This window comes from Dipodomys merriami, unplaced genomic scaffold (assembly GCF_024711535.1).
Source record: "Dipodomys merriami isolate MVZ:Mamm:240054 unplaced genomic scaffold, mDipMer1.0.p SCAF_6, whole genome shotgun sequence".
NCBI classification, from domain to species: Eukaryota; Metazoa; Chordata; class Mammalia; order Rodentia; family Heteromyidae; genus Dipodomys; species Dipodomys merriami.
In genome coordinates this window covers 72,207,943-72,223,581 of record NW_027206179.1, presented here as the reverse complement: position 1 = coordinate 72,223,581, position 15,639 = coordinate 72,207,943, and the positions used below count along the sequence as shown (strand labels likewise).

The 15,639-nt window shown below is 43.0% G+C and overlaps 1 long non-coding RNA gene across 5 annotated transcripts in view; it reads right to left on the bottom strand.

The window, feature by feature from the left end:
- LOC138814191 (uncharacterized) overlaps positions 1–15,639 on the bottom strand; it is a 46,009-nt gene that overhangs the window by 17,048 nt on the left and 13,322 nt on the right. For 4 of the 5 annotated variants that reach the window (XR_011367919.1, XR_011367916.1, XR_011367918.1 and 1 more), the window contains one exon: positions 7,563–7,833. This is a non-coding gene — a long non-coding RNA (uncharacterized lncRNA). The remainder of the gene's footprint in view (positions 1–7,562; positions 7,834–15,639) is intronic. The other variant, XR_011367917.1, reaches the window with a different exon arrangement.

Below are 15,639 nucleotides of genomic sequence, written 5' to 3'. Positions count from 1 at the left end.
GGGCTGGCGTCAAACCAGGCTCATCCAAGATCTCCACCTCCCAAGTAGCTAAAATTGCATGTGTGAGTCACTAGTACCTGGCTAAATTCCACTAATTTAAACATTACCAAATATTTGCTAGTCTGTATCTTGAATGTTCCCCAAAGGCCCATGTGTTGAAGGTTTTGTCCCCAACCTGTAATGTTATTAGGAAGCAAGGGCTTTAGAAAATGGGGTCTAGTAAGATTTAAGTCCTTACAGGTGTACTGTTCAGGGAGATTTTGTGTGACTTAGATCCCTTCCTGTGTGTCTCTTTGCTTCCTAGATGCCATGGAATAAACAGACCTCCTCCTCCTCCATGCACTCCAACCATGGTGCACTGTGCTGCCACAAGCCCCAAACAACAGGACCATGGACTAAAACCTCTGAACTCTGAGCCAAAATAAACATTTTTCCCTTATAAGCTAATTTATATCAGATATATGTCAAAGTAATGAAAACTGACCAATACAAACAACCTCGCAGAAATATCTACAATAATTTTTGAACAGTTATCTGGGCACCATGATTCAGGTAGGAGAAACATGAAAACAACCATCAGGCAGGGCACCAGTGGCTCATACTTGTAATCCTAGCTACTAAGAAGGCTGAGATCTGAGGATCACAGTTTGAGGCCAACCTGAGCAGGAAAGTCTATGCGACTTATCTCTAAAAAGTTGAAAGTGGAGCTGTGGTTCAAGTGGTAGAGCACAAAAGCTCAGAGAAAATGCCCAGGCATTGAATTGAAGCCCCAGGACCAACAGACACGCACACATGAAAATTTAACACAGCTATCAGAATCTACCCTTCTCAGCCTGGTACCCATACATATCTCTTTAAACCATATTTAACTTTCCAACAAAGACAAGGTCTCATTTGAGCCTAACAACAATATAACTATATAGCATACAGCTATAAAACATATATACAACATTACAGCATACAACCAAAAACACAGTCCTTCCAAGGTTCAAGCTTACTCTTCTCTCTAATAACCCATAATTGAAGTATTATGATGAAGAGTTAACAACATTTAAGTATTAAACTATAAAGTCAATATATTTTTGTGTGGGCAAGGGTACTAAGCCTTGAACTCAGGGCCTCCATTTTCTTGCGTGGCTATTTTGCTCAAAACTGGCACTCTGCTACTTGAGCCACAACTCCACTTCCAGCTTTTTGCTTGTTAATTAAAGCTAAGAGTCTTACAGACTTTCATTCCCACACTGGCTTTGGACCATGATATTCTGATCTCAGCCTCCTGAGTAGCTAAGATTATAGGCATGAGCCGCTGGTGTCCAGCTACATTCTTCTTTGTAAGTTCTTCATCATTAGAAATCCTTCCCTTCCTTATTCTACATATTCCTTCTTGGGACTAACTCATCACACTGGCAAGATTATCACCCTGTTTTACATCCCCTTCCTATATTTAACAACCTAAGCAGGATGACTTATCACTAACTCCTATCTTCATCTCCATCCTCCATCCAGTTGCCCAAGACAACCTGATTCATATTTTCATTATTGACACATCTAATTGGTCACCAGCTTCAATGGTAACAGTAGCCAAATAAATATGTATCCTCTCCCACTCTGTCTTCTCTTGTGGTCACCTCTCTCATAGAAAAATCAGAAAAAGCCTTCATTGTTGGCTCCCCTGTACAGGGATTTAAAACTCTAGCTCTGATCATCTTATTTCCTGGCTCAACATCTCTCAACAATCCTTTATGACCAACAGCATAGCCTAACCTTCTTCAGACATATGAGGTGCTATGTGATATGGGCCTATCAAAATATAGCCTTTTTATTTACCAGCAATATATCAGACAAGGGGTTAATATCCAGTATATACAGGGAACTCAAGAAACTAATCCCTCCCAAACCTAACAAACCAATTACTAAATGGGCAAGGGAACTAAAGAAAGACTTCTCAGATGAAAAGATAAAAATGGCAAAGAAACACATGAGGAAATGTTCATCATCCCTGGTGGTGAAGGAAATGCAAATAAAGACAACCCTGAGATACCACTTTACCCCAGTCAGAATGTCCCACATCCACAAATCAGCCAACGACAAATGCTGGAGGGAATGCAGAGAAAGAGGAACCCTATTACACTGCTGGTGGGAATGTACACTTATACAACCACTTTGGAAAGCAGTCTGGAGGGTCCTCAGAAAGCTAAATATTGAGCTCCCTTATGACCAAGTCATACCTCTTCTAGGCATCTATCCTGAACAACAGGAACCAGTATACAAGGACACATGCACCTCCATGTTTATTGCAGCACTGTTCACAATAGCCAGGATATGGAAACAACCCAGATGTCCCACCACAGATGAATGGATCCAAAAATTGTGGTATCTATACACAATGGAATATTATGCAGCCATTAGAAAGGACAAAATAATGGCATTTGCAGGAAAATGGATGGAGCTAGAAGAAATATTGAGCGAGGTAAGCCAAGAGCAAAGAGACAAACGGCACATGGTCTCCCTGATAAGTGGATGTTAAATCCAAAATGTTAGGTAACACGACAAAATTAACAGGACTTAAGAAACAAAGAACTTCTACCAATCTGGTCGAATCACTACTAAATAATCCCATGCTGCTGATCACATGTATGGTGTATATGTGTACACTGGAGGGGAACCAGGAAGATGACACAGAACTAGAGGGAATGAGGGAAAAACATACAACAGCAGGACCCATCAGCTGCACTGGACATTGACCAAAATGAACTAAGCAACTTAATGGCAGTGATGGGAGGGAGGGAACAAGCGGGAAAGAGGGATACTATGCAAAACAAAAGAAATGTACATACCACCCAATGTGGAAAAAATAGCTGTATCGCAAAGCTCATAGAACTCATAATGTTATAGACCAACGATAGACAATTTGCTCCAGGAAAGTTAGAATGTGTTTGTGACTTTAACTAAGCATCACTATCCCACAATACTGTGAAATTTGGGGAATTATGTAACCACTTAATCACAATAAAAATTTTGAAAAAAAAATATAGCCTTTAAGCCGGGTGCTGGAGACACACAACTGTAATACTAGCTACTCAGGAGGCTGAGATCTGAGGTTGTGGTTCAAAGCCAGCCTGGGTAAACAAATCTTAGAGATTCTTCTCTCCAATTAACCAGCAAAAATGTGGAACTGGATGTGTAGCTCGTGATAGAGGGCCAACCTTGAATGGATAAAGCTAACTAAGAGTGTAAGGCTCTGAGTTCATGCCCCAGTACGGGCACACACACACACACACACACACACACACACACACACACACACACACACACACACACTTCTAACCCTATCAGATAAAGAGCTGTTCCTCCTAAGTAAAGATTTAAGAGAATTCTGGTTTGTCTACAGTAAAACAGAATTCGTTCTTTTCATATTGTTAAAATATCTCTAGCATATATGATGTGTGTGTGTGTGTGTGTGTGTGTGTGTGTGTGTGTGTGTGTGTGTGTGTGTTTTTGCCAGTCCTGGGCTTGAGCTCAAGGCCTGGGTGCTGCTCATGAGCCTCTGGGTGCTCAAGGCTAGCACTCTATCACTTGAGCCACAGTGCCACTTCCAGCTTTTTATGAGTAGTTTATTTGAGATAAGAATGTCACGGACTTTCCTGCCCAGGTTGACTTTGAATCACAATCCTCATCTCAGCCTCCTGAGTAGCTAGGGTTACACTGGTGCCCAGCTGGATTTGTTTTTTTCAAACATACCTCAAAGTAATTTCACTTCTGATGGCAAGAGTAACCATTACAGATTCCAATTTCTGTACTATGTAATGGGGGTGGGGGAAGGAATCTAGGGCTTTAGGTCAGCCAAGCTGCATATGGCTTCACTGAAGTCCCTGTTTATAGGTGGAAAATCTGCTGCTTTGGCTATGTTTTCTGCCAGTCAGCCAATAAAAGTGTATCAACACCCCATGCATGTCTACTCTTCTACCATTGAACACTAAACAACCATTCTCAACCAGTTATTTAATAATCCTAATCAATGGACTGCAATCTGAAGTCTGGCAGAGGAGTTGAAGTATATGAGTTTTCTAGTCTCTTTGTTCCTTTCTCTGCCTCCTCTTCTGCTTACTGTCATGCATATGAGTATATTCTTCTTGGGTGTTGAGTTGATTGATTTTTAACTTGAATATTGGCACTTCTATTATTCTTAGAGGTTTAATGAACAGACTTAGGAATGTATCTGTGTGTTCCTAAGAGAGCAAGGAATAAAGCTTTAGTTCTTGCTCCTTAATGCATGTATGCCTTCAAATAAGTTCTCAGACAAATAAAGGTGCTTCTCTAAGAACCAAGAGGTCCCAGCCCAGACATACGAGGTCACCACAATTGATACATTGCTTGACTGGGTGGGAAGAGGGCTATAGGATGATCCTGAAAGCACAATGAAGATGAGACACGAATTCAAGCTGTTTGGAAACCAGCTCCAGTGTGAACATAGTACCTTGATCCAAATCAATGAAGATCACTCTTGACTATGTAAAAAGTCAAATTACCTCAAAGAAAGCTGAGCAAGAACAGAGAAGATGGGTTCAGTATTGATAGATATATAGGCTGGCAGACATTCACCTTTGTTTCTCTATATTCCCAGTTCTATAAGTCGTGCTCTCTAGAACAGGACCAATAAAATGTTTACTTAACCATATGAGAGTATTTGTTATATTGACTCACTTGATCAGAAGCTGGGTAGTTTCAACATGGCTACCTGCAGTCAGGAGCTGGGAGGCCTAGAACTAGAAGTATCAGAGTAGAAGGGACCAATGTGAAGCTCCAAGTCTGACACTAAAGGCCTGGAAGCCCCCTGGAGAGTTGATGGTGCAGACTGCATTCACAGGCTGAGGAATCTGGAGTCTGATGTTCACCAGCAATGCAGCAACAAAGAATCTACCACTCAAGAACAACGGAGTTAGGTACTGGTCCAGACTCATGCCCAGTAGTCTCAACTACTCAGGAAGCTGAGATTTGAAGATCCTGCTTTGAAGCCAGCCCAGAAAAATCTATGATACTCTTATCTCCAATGAACTAGCAACACACTGGAAGGGGAGGTTTGGCTCAAGTGGTAGAGTGCCAGCCTTAGCCAAAATTATAAGCAATAGTGAAAAGTCTTAAGTTTAAGCCTGTTGACACATACAGAAAAGAGAACAATAGAGCTTACAGCATGGGCAAACGTCCCACCTTCTGTCCTCCTTGTAGGACAACCAAACAACTATCCCATTCATCATAGACTTTGATGTGTGTGTGTGTGTGTGTGTGTGTGTGTGTGTGTGTGTGTGTGTGTGTGTGTGTGTGTGTGTGTGTGTGTGTGTGTGCTGGATACTGGACCTTGAACTTAAGACCTCTCACTTTTGCTTAGATTTTTGGCTCAAGGCTGGCACTCTACCCTTGAGCCAAACATGTTATGATTTTTTACTGGTTCGATAGAGATAATCTCTCAGATTTGTCTGCCTGGCCTAGCCTTAAACTGTGACCCTCTAATCTTAACCTGCTAAGTGGTTAAAATTACAGGCATGAGCCACCAATGCCCAGCCTGATTTCTTTTTACCCTAATGAAAACGAATAAGAAAAGGGAGGGCTGGGAATGTGGCTTAGTGGTAGAGTGCTTGCCTAGCATGCATGAAGCCCTGGGTTTGATTCCTCAGTACCAGAAAAAGCTAGAAGTAGTGCTGTGGCTCAAGTGGTAGAGTGCTAACCTTGAGCAAAAGAAGATCAGGGACAGCACCCAAGCCCTTAGTTTAGTCTCCAAGACTGGCAAAAAAAAGAAAAAAGAGAAAAAAGAAAGAAAGAAAAGAAAAGGGATCTCCTTGACAGTGTGGCAATTCTATGAAAAAGGAACATCTTAGGACTAAAGCATGTTGTCACTTCATGCTCTGATAGATGCACATATCTATCAGCATCCCATAACTCCTCAGCAACATCCACATGCTAAGTAAATTATTCTGAACTCTTTCCCAAAACATCCAAGTGAGAGCTGGGTACCAGTGGCTCCCCCCCTCTCTCTCACACACACACACACACCCCAATACCTCTGCACTTTCCCAATCATGGTCTTCCCGGAGCTAATTACTTCTGTGACTATTCCTAGCTGGCACAGAAGACATTTTGTGTGTGTTTGCCAGTACTGGAGCTTGAATTCAAGGCCTCTCCTTCGTGCTTGACTTCTTCCACTCAAAGCCACTGCTCATCACTTGAGCCACATCTCTACTTCTAGGTTTTTTTGGTGGTTAATTGAAAATAAGAGTCTTACACTCTCCTGCCAGGGTGGCATCGAATAACAATCCTCAGCTCTCAGCTTGCTGAGTATCGGGGATTTCAGGAATGAGCCATCTGCACCTGGCTCCGGGAAGACATTTTTGCAAAACTAGGTAACAGAAGGTTACAGAGTATACCCAGTGGGTGTGATGCCTGAGTCAAGAGACACAGGAGATGTTGCAACTTGACACTGAAAGAAGAGATAGAGGCTGATATCCAACCAGAAGGTTAGTTTCAGTTCTCAAGGGAGAAGTCATTCAGAGTCTGAGGGTTCCACTGCTGGCCAAAGGAGCAGACAGGAAAAGAGTTCTAGGCATGCGCAGAGGCTGGAGAAGAGCAAGGCAGAAGTCATGAAGAGCGAGGCCAGCGCCCCTCTCTAAGGACTCAGTCTATATGGGTAGCAAATGAAATTAAGGCCACTGACTCAGTTAGGGAGCTATCCTCCTCTACTCAAGGCTTCTGCATTCTGCTGTAGTAGAGCTGGCAAGTGTGGATAGACAGACGAATGGTTTCCAAATGGCTGTCCTTAAAAGAGAAGTAGTTTCATCCTCTGCCTCATCCAATCTTCCTGTTTTGAATCTGAGCTGCCACTCTGTCTCTCTGTGCCCTCTCTTGACCACTTTACCTAAATCCTGGTTGGTCATTTCCTAAACTGCACTTCCAGCCATTTCCCACACCTTGCAAACACTTTGCCTCACTCGGAGGGCTATTTTCCTTCCACCACAGAAGTAATTTCCTCCTCCATGTCAATTTCCTCATCTCAGCAGAGCCTAAATCCAGGGAACCAGTTGAACCCCCATCCTACCTTCATCCTGCAGCCAAAATCTTGCCCAGGCCCTGCATCTCCACTTACCCAGACACCACATGTCTGATGGCTCTTCTGAAATGTCTCTCTTTTCATTTCACCAACCATGGTTAGGCCTTTCCTTCCCCCTCAGGCCCCAAGAACTGAATCTCTCTTCTACCTGCATTCTTGGATTCCCACTCTCTCCTCCAATCCATCGTGTGTTCCACTTTCTTTCATCTTCCCCGTGTGTGTACTACTGTGGAACTATTTCCTGTCTACACATCCCAAGTGCTTTCATCACTGAAATCAAGTCTGAGCCCTGGGCCCTCTGCTGTCTGACCCATAGCTCCCTAATGGGTACTTTTCCACCCTCTCATCTGGACCCTCTCTGTCATAACCCACCTCCCTGCTTGGGTTAAGCTCACCCCAGTTCCTACATGGGAACTACTTCTTCTACCCATCTTTCTGGTGAAGTCTAAGTCTTGCTACTTACCCAAAACTTACTTTGTTTGTCTGGATCATCTGAAAATCAGACACCCAGTTGAGAGGGCACCTGCAATGATTTTATTAGAGGAGATGTCTAGAAGACAAATGAAGGATCCTGAGGAAGTTGGGAGAGGCTGTAGGTGTGGGCCTGAGGAGAAGACGCAGGGAAGAGAGGTGTGTGGAAACTTCCTGGATTGCTGTTGGCTCAGTCACAGGCAGCCCTTGACCAAACTTGGCTTGGATTGCAGAACTTCTGGGTCCTTTGGGCAGGAACACACCTGCAGTTGGAAATCAGGGTCATCACCTCTGCTTTAACACCTGGGGAATACATGGGTCTCTTCCTTCTGTGAGGTCAGAATACACCTAAAATTAACATTCCTACATCTGAGATCTAGTCGATGCTGTAACTATTGTTTGTTTTGCTTCCTTAAACTCACTGAATTGGATACCATGCCTCTGTGTGTGTGTGTGTGTGTGTGTGTGTGTGTGTGTGTGCGCGCGCGCGCGCGCACATGCATGCATGTGTCAGTCCTGGGGACTGATCTCAGAGCCTGAGTATTGTCCCTTAGCCTTTTCTCTCAAGGCTAGCATTCTGCCACCTGAACCTTACCTCTACTTCTGGCTTTTTGCTGGTAAATTGTAGATAGGAGTTTCATGGACTTTTCTGCTTGGGCTGGGTTTAAACCACAATCCTCAGATCTCAATCTCCAGAGAAGCTATGGTTATAGGCACGAGCAACCAGCACCTGGCAATGCTTTTAAATTTGAAGTAAAGCATTGACTATTTATTGTGAGAAAGCACTGAGACCAAAAAGATCCACTCTCTTTAGTGAAAGATTTGCTTGAAGATCAGTAGTAGGGAGAGGAGGAAGGATAGTATTAAAAATATCCTTTTGGGGAAAAGAGGGACTCAGAAATGGGGAAATTCTTTTGTGCAAATAATGAATAAGTTGGAAATATTAACAGGAGAAAGAGAAAGAGGAAACCCAACAGAAGATTTCTTCTCTGTTCCATTATTATGAATGTCAGAGTGTTGAAATGAGTAGTTATGTTGTGCTAGAGAAAAGGATCCACAAAGATAATTCTGTAGCCATTTCAGAAAATGGCAGCTAGGTTGGCCAAGTGAAGAAAAAACAGCTTCTAAAAGAATCTAAATTCTAGGGACTGGGAAGGTGGTTCAGTGGTAGAGTGCTTGCCTTACATGCATGAGGCTCTGGGTTCGATTCCTCAGCACCACATAAGCAAAAAGAAAAAAAGCCAGAAGTGGTGCTAGGGCTCAAGCGGTAGAGCGCTAGCCTTGAGCTGAAGAGCTGAGGGACAGCGCCCGGGCCCAGAGTTCAGTTCCCACGATCAGACCCCCCCCCCAAAAAAATAATCTAAATTCTAAATTAGTTTTTTGTAAAGAGAAAGAAAATACACCAAAGTTTTTGTTTTGTCAGTTATGGGGCTTGAACTCTAGGCCTGGGCGCTGTCCCTCAGCTCTTTTCAGATCAAGGCTAGTGCTCTTCCACTAGAGCCACATCACCACTTCCAGCTTTTTCTGCTTATGTGGTGCTGAGGAATCGAACCCAGGGTCTCATGCGTGCGAGGCAAGCACTCTACCTCTGAGCCACCTTCCCAGCCCCACCAAAATTTTTAAAGCTACTTAAAAAGCTCTGGGGGTATAAAAAGAGCAGCCTCTATTTTAACCCAGGCTAATAGATTTTCATGAGATCAATAAAGCACATTCTATGTTTCCTTGTGTGTGTGTGTGTGTGTGTGTGTGTGTGTACATATATATGTGTGTGAGTATATATATATATATATACACACATATATATATATATATATATACACACACACTCTTTTGTGTATATATGCACGGCTGTATATATATATATACACACACAGCTCTTTTCCTCATGGCTAGCACTCTACTACTTGAGCCACAGTGTCACTTCTTGAAAGTGGTTTTTTTTTTAATCTAATTTGATATCAGGATAATGCCAGCATCATAAAACTGGAGATGCCCTTGCTCCTTTATTCTTAAACATCTGCTCTATGATTTGTAATTTTTTTCTAATTTATGGTGCAATTCATCCTTATGAATGCATTTTGTGTGTGTGCTTGTGTATATGTGTGTGTGTGTGTGTGTGTGTGTGTGTACCAGTTTTGTGTGTGTGCGCCAGTCCTGGGGTTTGAACTCAGGGCCTGAGTGCTGTCCTCAAGCCACAGCTCCACTTCCAACTTTTTGGTGTTTAATTGGAGATAAAAGTCTCATAGACTTTCCAGCTTGGACTGGGAACCTGATTATCAGATCTCAGCCTCCTGAGTAACTAGGATTACAGGTGTGAGCCACAAGCATCCCACTCCTGAATGCATTTTATTTGATCAATATAGAATCATTCAGACTTTCCAATTCATATTCTCTCTTTTCCTCTCTCCCTCCCTCTCCCTCCCCCTCCGCCTCCCCCTCCCCCCTCTCTTACTCTCCCGCCACCCACCCTATCCCTGTAATCATAACTACAGTAGGCTGAGGTCTGAGGATCAAGGTTCAAAGCCAGATCAGGCAGAAAAGTCCTCGAGACTCTTATCTCCAATTAACCAGCAAAGAACCAGAAACAGAGGTATGGTTCAAATAGTACAGAGCCAATCATGATTGAAAAGCATCATGAGCCTAAGTTCACACACACACACACACACACACACACACACACACACACACACACACACGTTCTGGAGAGGGTGCATCCTGTTGATGGGCACAGCTTCCAGATAAACACAAAGATGTCCCCACTGTGGCCAACATGCAGCCATATTCCCCGGAGAGAAAGAGACCTTAGAGGTGCATTTTCTAGTTATTACCACACCCAGGTGAATTTTAGATACTACCTTTTCAATTTCATATCTTAATTTTACAAAATTCTTTTCCACATATGCCCATGTATGTCTTTAACTTCTTATTATTTATATGTAAATATTCCTATGTATCTTTATTAAGTCTTGTCTGTTTATTCCATCATCTAGACTTTCTTGAGGCTGCTTCTATTAACTGCTAATTTTCTTGATTATGTGTCCCTGCTGCCCATTTTCCCACAAGTCTATAATTTTAAAGATATTTTGTGTCAGGAGTGATCTTCCTATGGGATGCGAACGATTCCAACTCTTATTAAAAAGTGCTGAGGATTGTTCTCACACCAATCTGTAGGTCCTGGCAGGTGTGGTTTTATTCTTTCTTAGGGTGGGTCTGTTTGGGTTCTGAACTTAATTATAGGGTGTGCCCATCACTCAATGATGTGGTGGCCTTTCTCCTGAGGCATACCCTTTCTGGGGTCTCAGTTGAACATGAGCTACTCAGGAAGGCAGTCCCATGCTGGCTGGAGCAGAGCTCCAGCATCTGCCAAGGCCACACAGCCTGCAAAATCCTGGCCCTAGCCTCATTTCTATAACAAGTGATCTATACCAGAACCAAGGCTATGGTTCAGCATAGACCAGACACCTACCAGGAAGCAGACCCCAAGCTCATATTCACATCACCTCCTGGATGTACCACCCACCACTATAAACTCCAGCTTGGGTCTTCTCAGTTGTGATACTACTGTTTCCATGGGTCCTGATCTCTATGCTGAGGGTAGGCAAAGCCAAGATACTAAAGAACACCACCTGTCTTTCTCATTCTTAAAGTCATATCCTACACTGCCATTAGTTACTTTATAGTGTGCTGTTTTCTTCATTACTGCCTTTGTCAGGACAACCAGTTGTACATCAACTATTCTACCATGGCCAGAATGAAAGCAAAAGTCCTCAATTTTTAAAATTGCCAAGGAGATGTACAGAGGGGTTACAGTTACAAGTCCTCATTTTTAAAATACAGGTTTTGTTGTATTGCTTGTTTTGGGACTTAAACTCAGGGCCAGGGCACTCACCCTTAGCTTTTTCACTCAAAACTAATACTCTCTCACCTAAGCCACACCTTCATTTCTGACACTTTGCTGGTTAGGTATATAAGTATGGCATCTGCTATTATGTCTGGGATGGCTTTGAACCACAATCTTCAGAACTCAGCCTCTTGAGTAGCTAGGATTACAGGCATGAACTACCGCAAACCAGCCTTAAAATAAATGTTTCTGGGCTGGACACTGGTGGCTCATGCCTGTAATCCTAGCAACACAGGAGTCTGAGATCCAAAGTTTGCAGTTCCAAGCCAGCACAAACAGGGATTCTTATCTCCATTTAACCACACACACACACACACACACACACACACACACACACACACATACCAAAAGTGGAGCTGTGGCTCAAATGGTAGAGAGTGCTAGCCTTGAGCAAAAAAAGCTCAGGGACAGCACTCAGGCCCCAAATTCAAGCTCCAAGACTAGCACAAATTAAATTAATTAATTAATTAATTTCTGATGCCTAGAATGATTTCTTTTTTGTTTTGATAGCTTTTTCTTTTGGGGGGATGGAGGCTTTTTGGGTTTGGTATGGATTTTGGTTTTCTTTTATGAACAATGCAAAATTTATAGTACAAGTTATAGTTAAATGTTTAGAAATACAAACCTTAAATGTGTGAGGCTCATCTTTGTCATTGAACTACCAAGATGCTTGGCTTAAACAGAAAATATCTTACTACATTATATTCTCTGTACACATTCTTAAAGTTGTATACACTTTTCATTAGAATAAAATTCAAAATGTTTGTGTATTCTACAAAAGGATACCACAAAAAAAATCCACATTTATGTCAATTTACCATCATTATCTGATGAATGATCCCTTTTCTCCCAAATATCACATTACCTGGACTGTGTGTGTGTGTGTGTGTGTGTGTGTGTGTGTGTGTGTGTGTGTGTGTGTGTGTGTGTGTGTGTGTGTGTGTGTGTGTGTGTGTGTGTGTGTGTGTGTGTGTGTGTGTGTGTGTGTGTGTGTTATGGGGCTTGAATCAAGGCTTGGTTGTTGTCCCTAAGTTTTTGTGTTCAAGGCTAGGGCTCTACCACTTTGAGCCATAGCTCTACTTCTAGCTTTTTGGTGGTTTTAGGTAGAGATAAGAGTCTCATAGACTTTCTTGCCCAGGCTGGCTTCAAACTATAATCCTCAGATCTCAGTCTCCTGAGTAACTAGGATTATAGGCATAAGTCGCCAGCATATGGCTGGACTTTTTTTTTTTTTTTGTCGGTCATGGGGCCTGAACTCTGGGCCTAGGTGCTGTCCTCATCTCTTCAGCTGAAGGCTAGCTCTCTACCACTTGAGCCACAGTACCACTTCCGGCTTTTTCTGCTTATGTGGTGCTGAGGAATCGAACCCAGGGCTTCATGCATGCAAGGCAAACACTCTACCACTGAGCCACCCTCCCAGCCCTGGACATATTTTTATAGATACAAATTCTCCAGGGCAGATGCTAGACTGTCTCCTTTTATTAATATAATCAGCTTTCAAAATAATGAACTGAAGCTAGGCACCAGTGGTTCATGCTTGTAATCCTTTGTACTTAGGAGGCTGAGTCCTGGAGGATGGAAATATATCAAAGACAGCTTGGGCAGTAAACAGCTGGGCTGTAGGCCATGGCTCAAGTGATAGAGCACCAGCTCTGAGCAAGAAAATGGAGCAAGAACCATGGTCCTAAGTACAAGTGTGGATACTGGCATCAAATGGGGGAAATTTTTCTCAATATTACCTGGCATACAGTAAGTCTTTTCATTTCCCTACCACCTCTCTTTCTCTCTCCTCTTCCCTTTTCTTCTTTCCCTCCTTCCCCCTCCCTTCTTCCCTCTTTCTTTCTCTTCTTTCTTGCTTGCATTCTTTCTTCTTTCTTTTTTCCCCAGTCTTTCCCATGATAAAGCATATGCTCTACCACAGAGCTATATCCCAACCAGTACAATAACTTTTAACATTTTTTAGTAAGGCCCAAATAAGACCCATACTAACATGATTTGCTCATATGCGTCTTAAAAGTCTTCATCTGTGAGTTCCTTCCAGAATTTTCCTTGCTCTCTTTTAACCTTTCAGAGCTCCCTGCAGTTTCTACTTTGCTGGTTGCTTGCTCAGCAGTACATCCATGGTGCCTTTCTCTTATCCCTCTGCTTCCTAAGTAGCTAGGATTACAAGCATAAGGCATCAACACTGGGCTAAATTCATCTTTTATTTCTGCTCTCACCAACATGCAGCCCCCTCCAAAGTAATCTCTTTCTGTTTAGGGGCCAGTGCTCATTTTTAGTTTTCAAGGTAAAAAATTATATATAGATAGTTATAGTTATTGCAAAGGTGATGTACAGAAGGGTTACAGTTACCTAAGTCCAAAGTATTCTTTAAAGGACATCTCCATTTCACCCACCAAATATAAAGAGAACCCATAAGGAAACACAGGATAAAAAGACAACAGAACAACCAAACCTGATGGACAAGCTGGAGAGATCTTCATTTATTTTGTGCTGGGAATAATGATAGCCTGGCCAAGGCCTCGTGGTGACTGAGCCTCAGCATTTAGGAACAGACTCCTCCTTTTTGTTTCTTGCATGTTACTAAGCAGGTGAAAGGCACTAGGAACCACAGACCAAGCTGTCTAATTTGGACCTGCCCTGTTGCTCTAAGGGGATACATTGGTGCAGCAGGAAGAATGGGACTTTGCAAAATAGATGAGTCAGAACCCAAGGTTGGCTCCACTAGCCTCACAGCTGGGCCACTCAATCACAGCTTGATTCTGGCTTCTTGTCGGTTAATTGTCAATAAGTCTCATGGACTTTTCTGTCTAAGCTGGCTTCAAATCATGATCATCAGATCTCAGCCTCCTGAGTGGCTAGTCTTAATAAACTTGAGCCACTAGTGATAAGCTTTTTTGAAAAAAAAATATAGTAATGGAGTCTGACCATAGAGTCTTACACTTACTAACCACTTTGACTATAACTCCAACACTTTCTGCTTTATCTTTCAGTTAGAGTTTTGAGGTTTGGGCCTGGGCTTGCATGAACTACCATGTCTCCCTAGAGCTAGGATCACAGATGTAATCCACCATACCCAGGCTGTTTGTTGAGATGCAGCCTGCTTTTTACCTATGCTGGCCTTGAACCACAGTCCTAATCTCCCATCTACTGAAGTAGATTGTACTACAAAGCATGTACCACTGCACCTGGCTTGTTAGCCTATTATAATATTGGGTTAAAATTTCGTGGAAAACCGAAAGAGTTGACCTCCTTACTATCTTTCCCTAGTGAGGGACCTATAGCCTGTGTCACACACCCCAAAAACATTTTGCAAGATAATCTCCAATGGTACAAGCCAGAGTGGGCTCTCATCCTACCTTTAGCTGAATGAGGTGCCAGAGAGCGAGCCCTGGGGTTGTCTTTCTGTTCCCACTGGTTCTGTGCCGTTGGGAAGCATCCCTACGTCTCATTTCTTTCATTTGTTAGTGGACATTGTAATGGTGTCCTGTTTGTCATGAGGCATAAGACAATGAGGGACAATGTTCTGTACCAAGGGACAGTCAGGATTCCTCTCTGTCTTACCCTTCCCTCCCTCTTGGTGGCCCCAGTGCTCCCTGCCTGCTCCCAGTCAGGCATTACAAAACATCCACCAGTCATTACCTAGTGAGTGGATGTGAGCCAGGCCAGGGCCCCAGGGTCTATGATGCAAATGATGCCTATGAGATGGCCCTGGGTTCCACTGCTCTGGTTGGACTTGTCCTAAAAGTTGATTCTAGCTCCCTCCCAGAGACTGCCTCACATTCCTAAGTGAGTCCTGCTGCATTGGGGTGATCTTGAGACCCCACTTTGCCTCTGCTCCTACAATGGGCTACAGTATTTGCTGTACTGGAGATGCTGTAGCAGATGAAATGCCAGCAAAAGGAAAAAGAAAAAAAAAACTGAGCACTGATGGCTCATGCCTGTAATCCTAGTTATTCAAGAGGCTGAGATCCAAGGATCATTGTTTAAAGCCAGCCTGGGGAGGGAAAGCCTATGAACCTCTCATCTCAAATTAACTACTAAAAAAGCGGAAAATGGAGCTGAGACTCCATTGCACCTTGAGCACAAAAGCTCAGGGGCAGTGCCCTAGGCCCTGAGTTCAAACCCTAGGACCAATACACACACACACACACACACACACACACAC